This window comes from Panthera pardus, unplaced genomic scaffold, assembly GCF_024362965.1.
Source record: "Panthera pardus isolate Hobbes unplaced genomic scaffold, ASM2436296v1 HiC_scaffold_2, whole genome shotgun sequence".
Lineage (NCBI taxonomy): Eukaryota > Metazoa > Chordata > Mammalia > Carnivora > Felidae > Panthera > Panthera pardus.
Window position 1 is genome coordinate 100013265 of NW_026526765.1, and position 13324 is coordinate 100026588.

Here is a 13324-nt window from a genome sequence, read left to right on the forward strand (position 1 = left end):
TTGGCGAGGATGTGGAGAAATGGGAACCCTCTTGTACTGTTGGTGGGAATGCAAACTGGTGCAGCCGCTCCGGAAAACAATGTGGAGGTTCCTCAAAAAATTAAAAATAGAACTACCCTATGACCCAGCAATAGCACTGTTAGGAATTTACCCAAGAGATACAGGAGTGCTGATGCGTAGGGGCACTTGTACCCCAATGTTTATAGCAGCACTTTCAACAATAGCCAAATTATGGAAAGAGCCCAAATGTCCAACAACTGATGAATGGATAAAGAAGATGTGGTTTATATACACAATGGAATACTACTTGGCAATGAGAAAGAAGGAAATCCTGCCATTTGCAACAACGTGGTTGGAACTGAAGAGTATTATGCTAAGTGAAATAAATTAGTCAGAGAAAGATATCATATGTTTTCACTCATATGTGGAACTTGAGAAATTTAATAGAAGACCATGGGGGAAGGGAAGGGGGAAAAATTTTCAACAGAGAGAGAGGCAAACCATAAGAGACTGTTAAATACAGAGAACAAACTGGGGTTAATGGGGGGAGAATGGGTGATGGGCACTGAGGAGGGCACTTGTTGGGATGAGCACTGCGTGTTGTATGTAAGCGATGAATCACGGGAATCTACTCCTGAAACCAAGAGCACTCTGTATACACTGTTAGCTGATATGACAATAGATTACATATATAGATATTTTGCATTTCTCCCTAATGATTAATTCAGAACTGTTTAAAATATCTAATAGTAACTATTTCATAGTATTCTTCCTTTCTCCCTCCTTCTTTTCCTCCTTCCATCCTTCTTCCCTTTTTTCTTTGCTTTGTTTTGTAATGCATGCACCCTGAGTGCTGCTTTGTCTGCCTTTTGCGTCATCCAAAGCGTCCAAAACAAAATGCCCAATAAAATTATCTGTCCTGGTTTGTTGTCATGTCTTTAGGCGAGGATTATAGGTGGCTACAATAATATATAATGGGAGATGTAGAGGGTGGTGTAAGGAGTTGGCCTAATGGATGGTAAGCGTCATGTGAAAATAGAAAATACAGGGAGGGTGTGAAGGCATCCTCCCTGACGGCCATTCTCTTTTCGGGCAACATTTCTCAATTCCTATACAGAAAAGACTTTCCTAGTAGAAAACAAATGGGGCCCCAAGGAAAACAGGCAGTCATGTAGTGCTTATTCTTTCTCTTTGAGATGGCCCGAGTGGCCTAGGTGGGGACTGGGCATTGTGCTTCCACCTGATAGATACCTTGCCCCTGAAGACGCAGTGGATCCACTGAGGCCAGAAGGCTGGGACAAGGGAGATCCCGCTCCAGGGCTCTTGTTATCACTTCCGGGAGAGACAGGAAGCGGGTCCCCTGGTTTCTTTCAAAGTTGTCCATATGACTCAGATTGGCATGATAGTAAAAGCAGTAGATACACTGTCCCTGAGTAAAGATTACGTATTTGGCCCTTTCTCAATGACCCAAGTGGAGGTTGGGTTTGGGTGATGGGAAACTCTTCTAGCAGCATTTGAGATGTTGCTCAATATGAAGAGTAATAATAATTACAGCTAATAGGGCAGCTAAGTGCTTTTTCTGCATCATCTCATTTCAACTGTATGAGGCATTGCTATTCTTTTCAAACATGTAAGATAGGTAGTATCATTATCCATAATATACATGGTATCTCCATTTTACGTATTCAATCTCAAGTAAGTTATTTGCCCAAGGACAGGGTGACTAAGAGGCAGACTCTTCCTTATAAGTCTATTTATTGCCTCCTTCTTTTACTCTTTTCAACACTATTAATTCTTATCTTTTGCTAAGAAATAATGAGATCCACTGTGTATATCAAGAAACGAGGTGAAGTCTTGTTTGAAAGCTATCTCCGGGGATTTGCCACAGGTAGGAGAGGGAAGGTAGCTTCTCTGAGCCAAACGTCTTGTTGGCGAAAGCAGGAAGTACTTCCCATAATCTGGCATAAATCAGGCTTGATTTAATTTTATTGGGATGTGGGGGTGACAGTGAAAAACAGTTTTGAGGTCTAGTTTTCTTGAGGTGATGTGGAGATAAAGTTTTTTTAAGTGATATTTTGGTTTCGGCAATAATAGTTGTACAATTTTGAATTCCAAAGGAAAGGAAAAGCCAATATTATAGTGTTAACTAAGGACCCAGAACTACCGACGAGGCACGCAATGGCAAATGGTAGCCACCAGCCGGAGAGAAACCAGCTTAGAGGCCCATGGGGCAAGGGAACCCCACTGGAAGTGCTCTCTAGCTGCACTGGTTATTCTCTGCTGCCTTCTCTCATTGTCAGCTCTGTGCCCTGGGAGCCTGACCTTGGGGACCGTGCCTTCCGGGCTCCCTTGCACTCCGTCTTCTGGTTGGGTTTGGCCAAGAACAGGGGGAAAGGCTGAAGTATCTCTCCCTACTTTGGTGAGGTCTCCAGAGTTGCTACTTCCTCTTTGAAGTCAGCTCCCCTGGGGCAGCTTCTCCTCAATGGTTCTAGTGCAGAATGGACTCAAATAGCGCTACTTCCCCTTCATGTTCCCTCAGCCCCAGGGATTGTAAGAGTGGCAGCTGTTGCTGGTCCAAAAGTTCCTCTCCATCCCTGTGAGTTCTGCTCTCTGGCCCCACTTTCCCAGGTGGTCCCTTCAATGCACGTCTCCTTTTGTTCCACCCATGGTGGTTGAGGTCTCTTTATCGGCAAGACCTTGACTAAGACATCACAAATGATGGTGCGTCTCAAATGGGATGTTCCTAGGAGTCACCTGGGGTCTGCTCAAATGCAGATTCTGATTCAGTAGATCTGGAGTGGGGCCCCAGAGGTGGCGTCTCTAACAAGTTCCCAGAGGATGCTGAAGCTGCTGGCCTGGGGACAGCGCTTTGAGGAGGAAACAATAGCACTTCCCTTATTAACTGTATTGGTATAGCTGTTGGCAAATATATCCCCAGAGATGGAAAAATTGAGTCTCATTACAAAACACGGTGAACAAAAATGTAGGCTTCCACTTATCCTGAAAGTCAGAAATAGATTGATGTAAAAACAAAACAGAAGACAATTGCTTTTCAGGTTTGGCTCCTAGCCATCCAGCTGTGTGTGTGTGTGTGGTGTATGTTATATACATAGGCAACAGGAATTCCTAGGTCCACTGATTGCCGAATGGTTGTGGGTCATTTCACAAAATCAGCCTGGACACAGGGACAGGTAGGGTGGCATGGTGATATAGAATAAAATCTTGTTTTCTTAGACCCGAGATTGGCAAACTATGGCCCCAAAGTCAAACTTAGCACACCACCCAGATTTGTAAATGAAACTTCACCGGAACACAGCCATCTTCAGTTGCTTCCGTACTGTCTATGGTGACTTTTGCGTTACAATGGCACTTTTGAGTTGTTACTACAGAGATCCTATGGCCACCCAGGCTAAAATGTTTAATGTCTGGCCGTTCACAGAAAAATTTGCTGATCCCTGCTTTAGACTATTGTGCAGAGTTTCTCAAGAATTTAGATCCTTGAGCAATGTAAATCATATGAATCATCTTGTCTCATTTTACAGATGGGCAAATGGATACCCACATTCTCCCAGGTAACTTAAATGTGTAGTTTTAAAAAGACACATGGGAAAACCTGGAAGGAATTTAGAGAAGAAAAATCAACAATTATTAGATGTCCTTTGAGGGAGCCAAACTCGAATGATAGAGGCTGAAAAGTTGAAGGTGAGACAATAATTACCTCTATGTTATCAGAAATTATGCTGAATTGTTCCTCTCTCTTTCTACACAGGAAAGGGTTTCCCACATGTAAATGAGGCAGGCTGGAATTAGGATTCCAAGGGAGGTCAGAGCCTGGTGATCTTTAACAAAACGTTGGGGGACCTGTCTCAAAAGCCATAGGCTGAGATTGAGGAGCTTTCTGAGGCAGCACCTGAACTTGTCGTTCATTTATTCACTACCAAATAGTCAGGAGGAAGGCATGGACCGAAGGCAGGGGAAGGACAATTTGGCATGCCATCACTGGTATGTGCATACACACACACACACAGGCACACACACGCGTGTGCGTGCACAGAAGATTCCGTGGTCTCTGTCTCTGACCATGCTGAAAATCATCCTGAAGCTAGTCAATTGCCAAACATTGGTATAATCATGTGTCATCTGGGTTGAAGGACCCCTTCAAGCTTATGAATTCTGAGAGGCGAGTGATAGAGCTTAACCCCTTTAAAAATATAATATATAAAATACAAGTATATAAATATGTAAGTATAAAATATAAATAAAAAATATAAAAATACAATATGATCATTTGCAGCACTTGTAGATTCAAATAGCACTAATACACTTTTGATTTGAAAACAGAAACCAGGTGCAAAATTTGAATTTGTCATAGTATAGATCATGGTCTAATATAGTCATTGCTAATGGGGAAGTCAGCTACAAAATTTTGGTGGTGTTTTTGAGGAAGGCCTTTCTTTGGGATGCTCTAAGCTTCTGACAGACTCGTCTCTCTCTACACTATATAGAAAATGCATAGGTCTCCTATTTTAAGTCTGAGCTCTGCAGCAGTAAGAACTATGTATTATTTAATGTCTGTATTTCCAGCGCTTAATGCAGTCCTGCGCATTGTAGGTGCAAGATAAATGTTTATTTCTTCCTGGGGTTGGGGAGAGTAGCAAGTGTGCATTAAATTGTAGCACTAAGTCTTTGTGGCGAGCCGCCCAGGAGGGAAGATTAAGCGGTATGATAACAAGGATTGGCCTGGAGATAATGTGTTTTTCAGTCGGAGGCACTCCTGCCCTTCCCTGTGCATATCAAGGTCATCCTGGTTTCGATCTGCTGACAGGTGGGAATTGCTTCAGCAGCACGTATCTGTCAGTTCACACTGATGTCTTGAACAATAATGCTGGAATTTTTATTGAGCCTTTCATCTTTGAGGTTCAATGTTCTAACTCTAATCTTTATGACTTCCCTTGTGAAGTCAGAGAGAGTTTGTTTTAATTTCATTTTTTTCAGGTAGAGGGGGAATGTGATAGAGACATAGATTCAAGGACCTGCTGGGCAACTCTGAATGGGTCAAGGCCAGGGTGGGAATGGAACTGGACATTTTGTTGCTCAGTATTAGTCCTTATTATCTTTTTTCCCAGTGAAAAATTGGGTAAATGAAGCATGCCTTTTTTTAAAAAATTATTTTTCAATTTGAATTCCAATGTACTTAACATGCATTGTTACATTAGTTTTGGTTGTATGCAACATGCCTCTTTTTATTCTTAGGACAGAGAGTCTTGCACCGCTTTTTTTCTAGTGTGTTCCAAATATGTTTAGAATCAGAGAGATGGAAATCAAAGAAATTGCAAGGTCTATATTTGTAAAAGTCTCTTCTAAAGGGCTTATAACACCTTTGGTCCAACTGCTGGATTTAATTTGGAGCTTAGGATATAGTCATCATTCCTACTTTCCCCTCAGCCTGACTTTTCTTCTCAGCTTCCCGTCTGATCTTTCCTTAAAGTCACTATTAAAATGTCTCTGTTACAACTCACAGGCTTATGATGCCTTGGTGATTACTAGCCAAACTCAAGGCTTTAGGCAGATTAGGTCTCTCGGATCACAACACAGACCCTAAAGTTTGACTCAGCAGCTACTGTTGAAAACTCAAGACTCTATAATTAAACCATGATGGTTATCTGGAGGACAGTGGAGAACGGCAATACAATTTACAAAGCGGTCTCAGTACATAAGGAGACCTGTGGTGGTCTCATTTATAGAGCAGATGTAAAAATAGATGTGAGGTGAACACATAATACTATCTTCCCGAAATCCTTGACTCTTAGTCCATAGGACATCCTTGATAAATAATTAAATATCCTAATTTGAACTTTGCAGAAGAGACGCACCAGGAAGTTATGACTTGGCTACAAGCCATGGTTGCAGTGGACATTCCGTGAAAGCCTGGCCTTTCAGACAGATAACTCTCATTGCACTGTTTCTCAAACTTCACCCTCTTTCACGGTTAAAAGATAAATCGTGAGAAAATTTATTTTAATGCTTTTTCATTTACTTTTGTCAGAAAGAGACAGAGGTGTGAGCGGGGGAGGGGCAGAGAGAGAGAGAGGGAGGGAGACATAGAACCTGAAGCGGGCTCCAGGCTCCGAGCTGTAAGCACAGAGCCTGATGCGGGCCTCGAACGCATGGACCTTGAGATCATGACCTGAGCTGAAATCGGGCACTTAACTGACTGAGCCACCCAGGCATCCCAAGAAAATTTGTTTTAACTTTAACAAGTATATGTCTGATGAAAAATAAAAATGTGCTTAATTTACATCAGAATTAATCCTTGCCTTTTGCCAGCCTTATCTGGCACAGATAAGCTGAGCCTGACATGAAGCTCGAACCCACAAACCATGAGATCATGACCTGAGCCAAAGTCGGATGTTTAACTGACTGAGCCACCCAGGCACCCACTAACATTTAAATATATTGGTTTGAAGTAAGACTCTGCTACCAAAATGCATCTTGTTCAATTGCCTAGAGTAAAAATAGGCCTTAAAAATATAGGACACGACTTGCCAAAGCCAGAATACCTTGTCTAACAGACATGGTTTCCTTCCCTGTGGCCACTGTGCTGTGTTGTAGCCGTAAAATGTCAACATTTTAAGATGAAGTCAATTATTTACCCTTTGCTAACTCCCTTCAGAAAACTTCCTAGTCAATAGCATGTTAAATTAATAGAGACTGAAACAGATTCTGTAGAAACGAAGGCCTGTATTGAATCAAGATATGCTAAGTATACTAAGATTTTAGATTACTAAGACTAGGTGATCATTGCCTATATTAGAAAAAATGAAAATTTGAGAGACTTTCTTTCTACACGTATTTCTACATGAAGATTCTTTAAAATACTATGCTTTTTAAAAATGTGACTAACGTAGTCTTGCATGACATAAAACGATCATGGAGACAGAATTCTATAAAAAGATGTTAATCTTAAGAAATAAATGATTAAATTATTCATTATTTTATGCTGATCTGGTGGGTTTAAAATTTTCGTTTCTTTAATATCGAGGAAAATATGCTCACATTAATAATTTCTAAGGATACCATGAAAGTAATAACACTAGCTAATCCTGAAAGAGTTAGGCATTGTTTCAAGACCTTTACATTTGCCAGATACTCTTCATGATAATCCTATGAAGAAGGTAGTGCTCCCATCCTAATTTTGCAGATGAGGAAACGGAGGCTTAGAATAAAAAACATTGACAAGGTCATAAGCTAGGATGTGGGGAAGTCAGGATTTGAACCTGGGCATCCCAGCCCTGAAGGGTTAACGACCATTTGTACTGATCCCACTTGAGCAAACCCCAGGATGGAGGCAGTTGGTCCAGGGTCCAAGGGTGAGGTGGGGAGTATTGAAGATATGCTACATAGTAGTAGGAAAATTTAAGGAAGAAATTCTCAGTGAAGAAAATCACATGGAAGCGATTTGAGGGTAGAGTAATTACAATAAGAAAAAAAGAGAGAGAGAGAGAGAGAGAGAGAATCCCAAGCTCCATTAACAGCTAACAGCACAGAGCCTGATGCTGGGGCTCCCTCTCAAACCGTGAGATCATGACCTGCGCCGACATCAAGATTCGGACGCTTTAATCAACAGAACCACCCAGGCACCCCAGAGATGTTCTGACTTAAGTGTATTATCAGCTATACAGGATTGGTTTTATATTCTGCCATTAAACTTGGCAAGGGGAGAGGGAAAAAGAAGAATGGTGGGCACTGGGAGAATGATGAAGGCAGTACCATCATGGTTTTCAATCGCTTAAAGATCTTTCCTAGACCTGGGCATGATGCTGTTTGACTAGACCTAAGATATGTCTAAGTATGCGTTTCGACCTTTAGCCTATGTGCACTATATACACGTGCAATATAGGTGTTGAAGATATTTTCAAATTCTCACCTACTGTACCTCTCAAATGTAATGATCATAGCATCTGAAGTGAGTCCTAACAATTTATTAAGAGCTTATTTCAATCATCCCTTTTTAAAAAGGCACAGAGAGATTTTTCAAAGGGAAAAACTACCATGGAGTAGAAGCTGAGTAGAATTTGAAACTGAGCCCAGTTGGTGTCTTGCTGCTTAAGTCTTATCTATCAGAGCCAGGGATGAAAGGCAGAAAGACCAGACTCCTCCCTGTTTGTTTATTTCTTGGCTTTCTTGTCCTGTCTGATGCTTTGCCCCCAGAGCTCTGCAACTGTATTTATTTCCCATCTGCTTCCTGCTCTCTAGACAGTCTGAGACAGGCTGCTCACCAGCCAGCAGTCACAGACAGAGAGAAATAAATATTGTAGTGTGCATAAAACCCACGGCAGCAGGCAGGAATGACTAGCATCACAGGCAGATTCAGGTGTGGATGGGATTAAGAAACAATGTTCTTTGGAGCGAGGCAGGGCTGCCTATTCAGGAGGAATTTTTTGAAGAAACCAGATCTCTTGTTCTGTTCCCTCATCAGATGTTGGTTAGCATCTTTGGCAGTAGGCAGATGGTATCATCCGAACCATTTCTTAAGGTTTATTGGTTTATTTTTTTGGTCAGTTTGACCAGTGCTTCTGGATTTCTGGCTATCACAGCCTCATTAAAAAAATAAAAATAAAAAAGAAGTAAATGATGTGTGTGTGTGTAAAGGGATGGGGCAGATCTCTTTAGGATTGTTCGTTTTTGTTTTTGCCAAATACAGACATTAAACATCTCCTCCTTGTTTCAAATCTGAAAAGACAACTTAATCCTGAAGAGCACGGTACAGGCCCATCCTTCCTAAGAAACATAGTCAACAACTCTAAATGTTGAGAAAAATGGATTTAAAATTTTGGAATGCAGAACCATGAGGGAACATCCCAGTTAATCATAGTAACTGTTAGAAACTGGTTTACTTGTTACAGGTTTGTTGATTTGCAGATTTGTGTTCTACAGCATGGAATGGAACCCAAATAGTTTCTAAGAACATTTGAAACCAAATAGTCAGTTTCTAGGAACAACATTTAAAAACCATATTCAGTGCCTCAAATCCCGTTTCTCAAAACTATGTCAATGCAAATGGAATCCTCGTTCTTGGGGTTATTTCAATGAATTTGGAAGTTCCTGGGCAGGGTAGTACCTGTGGGTAATTTTCAACTACCTTCCCACTGGTGAGATTTACACTCAGCCTTTGTTAAGGTGGAGGGCAGGACAGTGGTGTTCACTGAGTAGAGGAAGGACAGAGAAGGAAAATTGGTGGCAGAACAAAGTCTTGGCTCTGATTGATTTGAACCAGCAAAAACTGCCCCCAACCTTGAAAATCCTATTCAACAAAACCAAATCCTTTAGCTAGCAGGATCTGTTGTTCTCCTGTGAAGACAATCAGAGAGACATCTGTTGTGATTTGAACATGCTCTCAGAGTGCTGCTCAATCCTATTCATCCAGATAAAATGAAATAATACAAAGAAAATTGTATTTAAGTGATTTTAAGAACTCCTGTGGTATAGGAGGTTGACAGCCAGGAAGGATATTCTGCTGGCTTGACTCCTTAGCAGGGTCCAAATTCTGTGTGAGCCCCCACAAAAATCAACAAACAAGAGCCACATGACCAGTGGCTTCTCCTGCCCTCTCTCTGGGTTGGGAGGAGAGCAGGCGGTGGCCGACCAGGTGCCTGGCCAGTGCAAAGTATGTCAAGGGATGCAGGGAGCTGTGTTCAAGGGGCAGGGTGACAGAGTGAGGCCTAAAACACAGCAGGCAAGATGATATAGGAGAAATGTGTACGACACGGAGGTTGCATTTTTCATCCGTCTCGGCCCCGCACCAGGATTTGGGAGTTGATTTAGATGTTGGTATGGGTTGCATCGTCCACCCACCTCCCCAATTTCGTATATTGAAGTCTTCACCCCCAGTAGCTCAGAATGTGACCTTATGTAGACACAGAGTCATCGCAGATGCAGTTAGTGAAGATGAGGTCATACCTTTGACCTTGTTTTGAGGCAATCCATGGCCACGCCTTTCATCCTCCATTATCTGCTGGCATGGCTATAAAATGCCTTTAGACCAGAGATACTCGGGGAATTGGCATGAGAGATGACCACATCTCTTTGTACTTTCCATTAAAATTCCTCTAACCCTCATAGCTGTGCCCAAATGCACTCTGATTGGACTGAGGGTCACCCAGGCCAGACGTAGAATGCTGGAAATGGACTTTGAGGTCTCTTGGTAGTAGCTCCTGGGAGAATATTCCGAGCATGGCACGATTAACTGGGGTCAAGTTCTCACGAGTCTAACAGCAAAGATTTGAATGAATGGGAAGAAAAAAGCACGCCCAGGGTTGCACCTTTCTCCTAGGAAAGGGTTTCCTATGGATGCATTAATTGGACCTAACCTGGACGCAGAGCTTGTAAACTTCAAAGCACTGGGCCAACACTTGCCATTTCCTGAGCATGTTTGGAAGAGGTATCCTCGTCACCCTTGTTCTCCAGAAGGGCACCTTGGGCAAGGGAATAGAGGTTTTATGACTGCGGTGTGGGATGCTGCCTGAGTCAAGTTTCCTAAGTTTCCATTCTTTCATTCTTTAGGCTTTGAGCGGTTTTTCCCAGTACCTCTGGTGGAAGACAAACCTAACACAGGGATAGGAGCAGTGAAGGGAACTGGGGTTAGATCTTAGATTGTCAGACTGGGATGCAGGCTTCTGAAACATCCAGGGGTTACTGACAACGTCCCTCCATCTCTGAGGTTAGCATCTTAAATTATTAAGGATAGAAGCTTCGTCAACACTTGGACTCCTTGGAGACAACCAGTAATTATCGCAGATTCTGTTCCCACTGCCACCCCTCCCCAACTTCAAAGGAACCTCATTACGAGTCTCCGAATTCTTGAAATTACTTTCCCATCATCTCAAATGATGTACGTAAGTAGTTCATAATGAGGGTCTAGCCTCACCCTTTAGATTACTCAAGAAGCTCACAGAAGATGGACTGTGATAACATTATTCCAAGGCAAGGTGTTTATCTTCAGATTGTTCTTCGCAAGATTTTATTCACTGGTTTGCTAACATTTTAGACATTTTATGTACATAGACTCACAGAAATCATTTATTCAGACTTCTTCCTGACTTCTGTTTGCAAATTAACACCCAAATTCGACCTCTTCTCATAATGAACTATTTTATGTCTCGCGGATGAATAATTAAGAAACGCATATTAAACAGGACTGAATTTGATGAGCATGTCTGAGGTTGCCAGTAAAATCTAGCTGCCTTTGTTTTCTAGAAGATTGTATTTTATAGGAGAGAGATCAGGAGACTGAAACACTGTATGAAAGGGCAGACAGGCTAGTTCATTAATTTGAGCAGCGTTCTTGTTTAGATTTACCCTTGACATCAACAAAAGCAAAAAAGAGGTACAGAGAGAAGAGGCTTGTAGAAACAGATACCAAACTGTCAGGTAGCCTATGTTTTTAAACCAGGGTGTTTTTCAAAGCTTGCTTACATGATTATTTCTTTCTTAGAAATTTAAATAGAAAGCTAGATGATTAAAGTTGAGGGTAAGATTTTTCTGGAGATCGTCTTTATGTTGACCAAACACAAATGCATCAGACTGCCCCTGTCCTCTTTAGGTCTTTATCCTTCCCCTTCTCCTTAGGCTCCCCCCAGTAGTAGTGGGGTACGTACCCACAGTTACTCACTGTGTCTTTCAAGGTTACCAAGGGAGAGGCAGAGGTTGGAGTGCAGGGGTGTGAAATCGAGAGCAAGAATCTGCCTTGAAGAATGTTAAGGTCTATAGAGACAGTGGCTCGTGAGTGACAAGCACGATACAAACTGACAGGGAGCGCTGTGCTGCTCCCGAGCTCCCAGGAGAAGAATCTGATACAACTATGGAGGGCCAAGAATATGAAACTGTGTCCATTATTGCAGGCAAATAGCAGGAACTCCTGTTCTATGTGCAGCAAAAATAGAGAGATGGGAAAACAGGCAGAGAGCTGGACCACTGGGTAGATGGAATCTACAGCTCGGTTCTTTGTAGATCCTATCCTCAGGGGATTCTTGGATCTTAACCGGATTCCTTTTTACTCACAGTGAATCTCTCATGTCCCGTTTCTTGCCCCAATTTCTGTATTAAAGCTGGAAAGTCTTTTGGGGAAATAGAACTGAAGACCGGTTATAGGTCACACAACTGTGGAAGAACTCAGATCACGAACAAGTTCAAAAAGATGTAATGTTACCCATCATAGCTTTGTGCATTTCTGAATAGATCTTATTAGCTGTTTAGGAAAAGCAGACACAATCAAAAGGGAAACTTTGCCACATGAGCACATTAATTTTTAACCTCAAACTCACGGGGCTGAAGGCTAACTGAGTCTTTGGATACAGATAAGGCAGGTGGAAGTGCTTTGAAAACAAACTCTTCCCTGGAAGTCAAGAGACCTGAAAAAAGGGGGAGGGAGAAGATTCAGGCAAAGGAGTCAAAAGGCAGGTGGAAGTTTCTCATTGCTTCTTCCTTTCTTTTGCGGGGGTAGGGGGGGAGCACTTGCTGTGGGTCCTGGGCACTCGAAGGAAAAGGGGGACTATCAGAAACAGATAAATGGGGCCCAAACAGATGGACATGAACTACAAAGCGGAAGTAAACAGAATGCAAAGAAAAATTTTATTTGGCAGATAATTGTAAAATGGCTGATTTGTTTCTCTACCATTGAAGTTAATGCATTTCATGAGGGTAATCCTACTGTGGTTTGCACTCTGCAGGGAACCCCATTCTCAAGTAGAGAACAGCAGCCAGTCCAGACCACTGCATAGACCTGCCAAGAACTCAGTCAGAAGATCTGGAGCTATAACGATGTAGGCAAGAAGAATAAGGTGCATTTGTATGGAGCATAGACAGCATCCTCATCATGAGCATTGTTGTTCTTGGAATACCAGACCAGGCAAGAGGAAGCTAGCTATGTGCTTTTTTTAATTGAAAACACTTTTTAAATGTTTATTTTTGAGAGAAAGAGTGCGAATGAAGGGGAAGAGAGAGACACACACAGAATCTGACACAGACTCCAGGCTCCGAGGTGTCAGCACAGAGCCCGATGCGGGGCTCGAACCCACAAACTGTGAGATCAGGACCTGAGCCAAAGTCGAAGGCCTAACTGACTGAGCCACTCTGGCACCCCATCTCTCAACCCAATGTTTAAAATGTTTCTGTTACTATTCTTAGCAAGTCCTGTTAGGGATCTTCAGGGTCTGCAAACTTTACTCTTTCTTAACGCAGAACCTAAAATCTTAGCCTGTTCACCCTTTTCCCACCAACAATCCACTGCATTCCTTTGTTCTGTTCCTCCTAACATGGCTTGTGA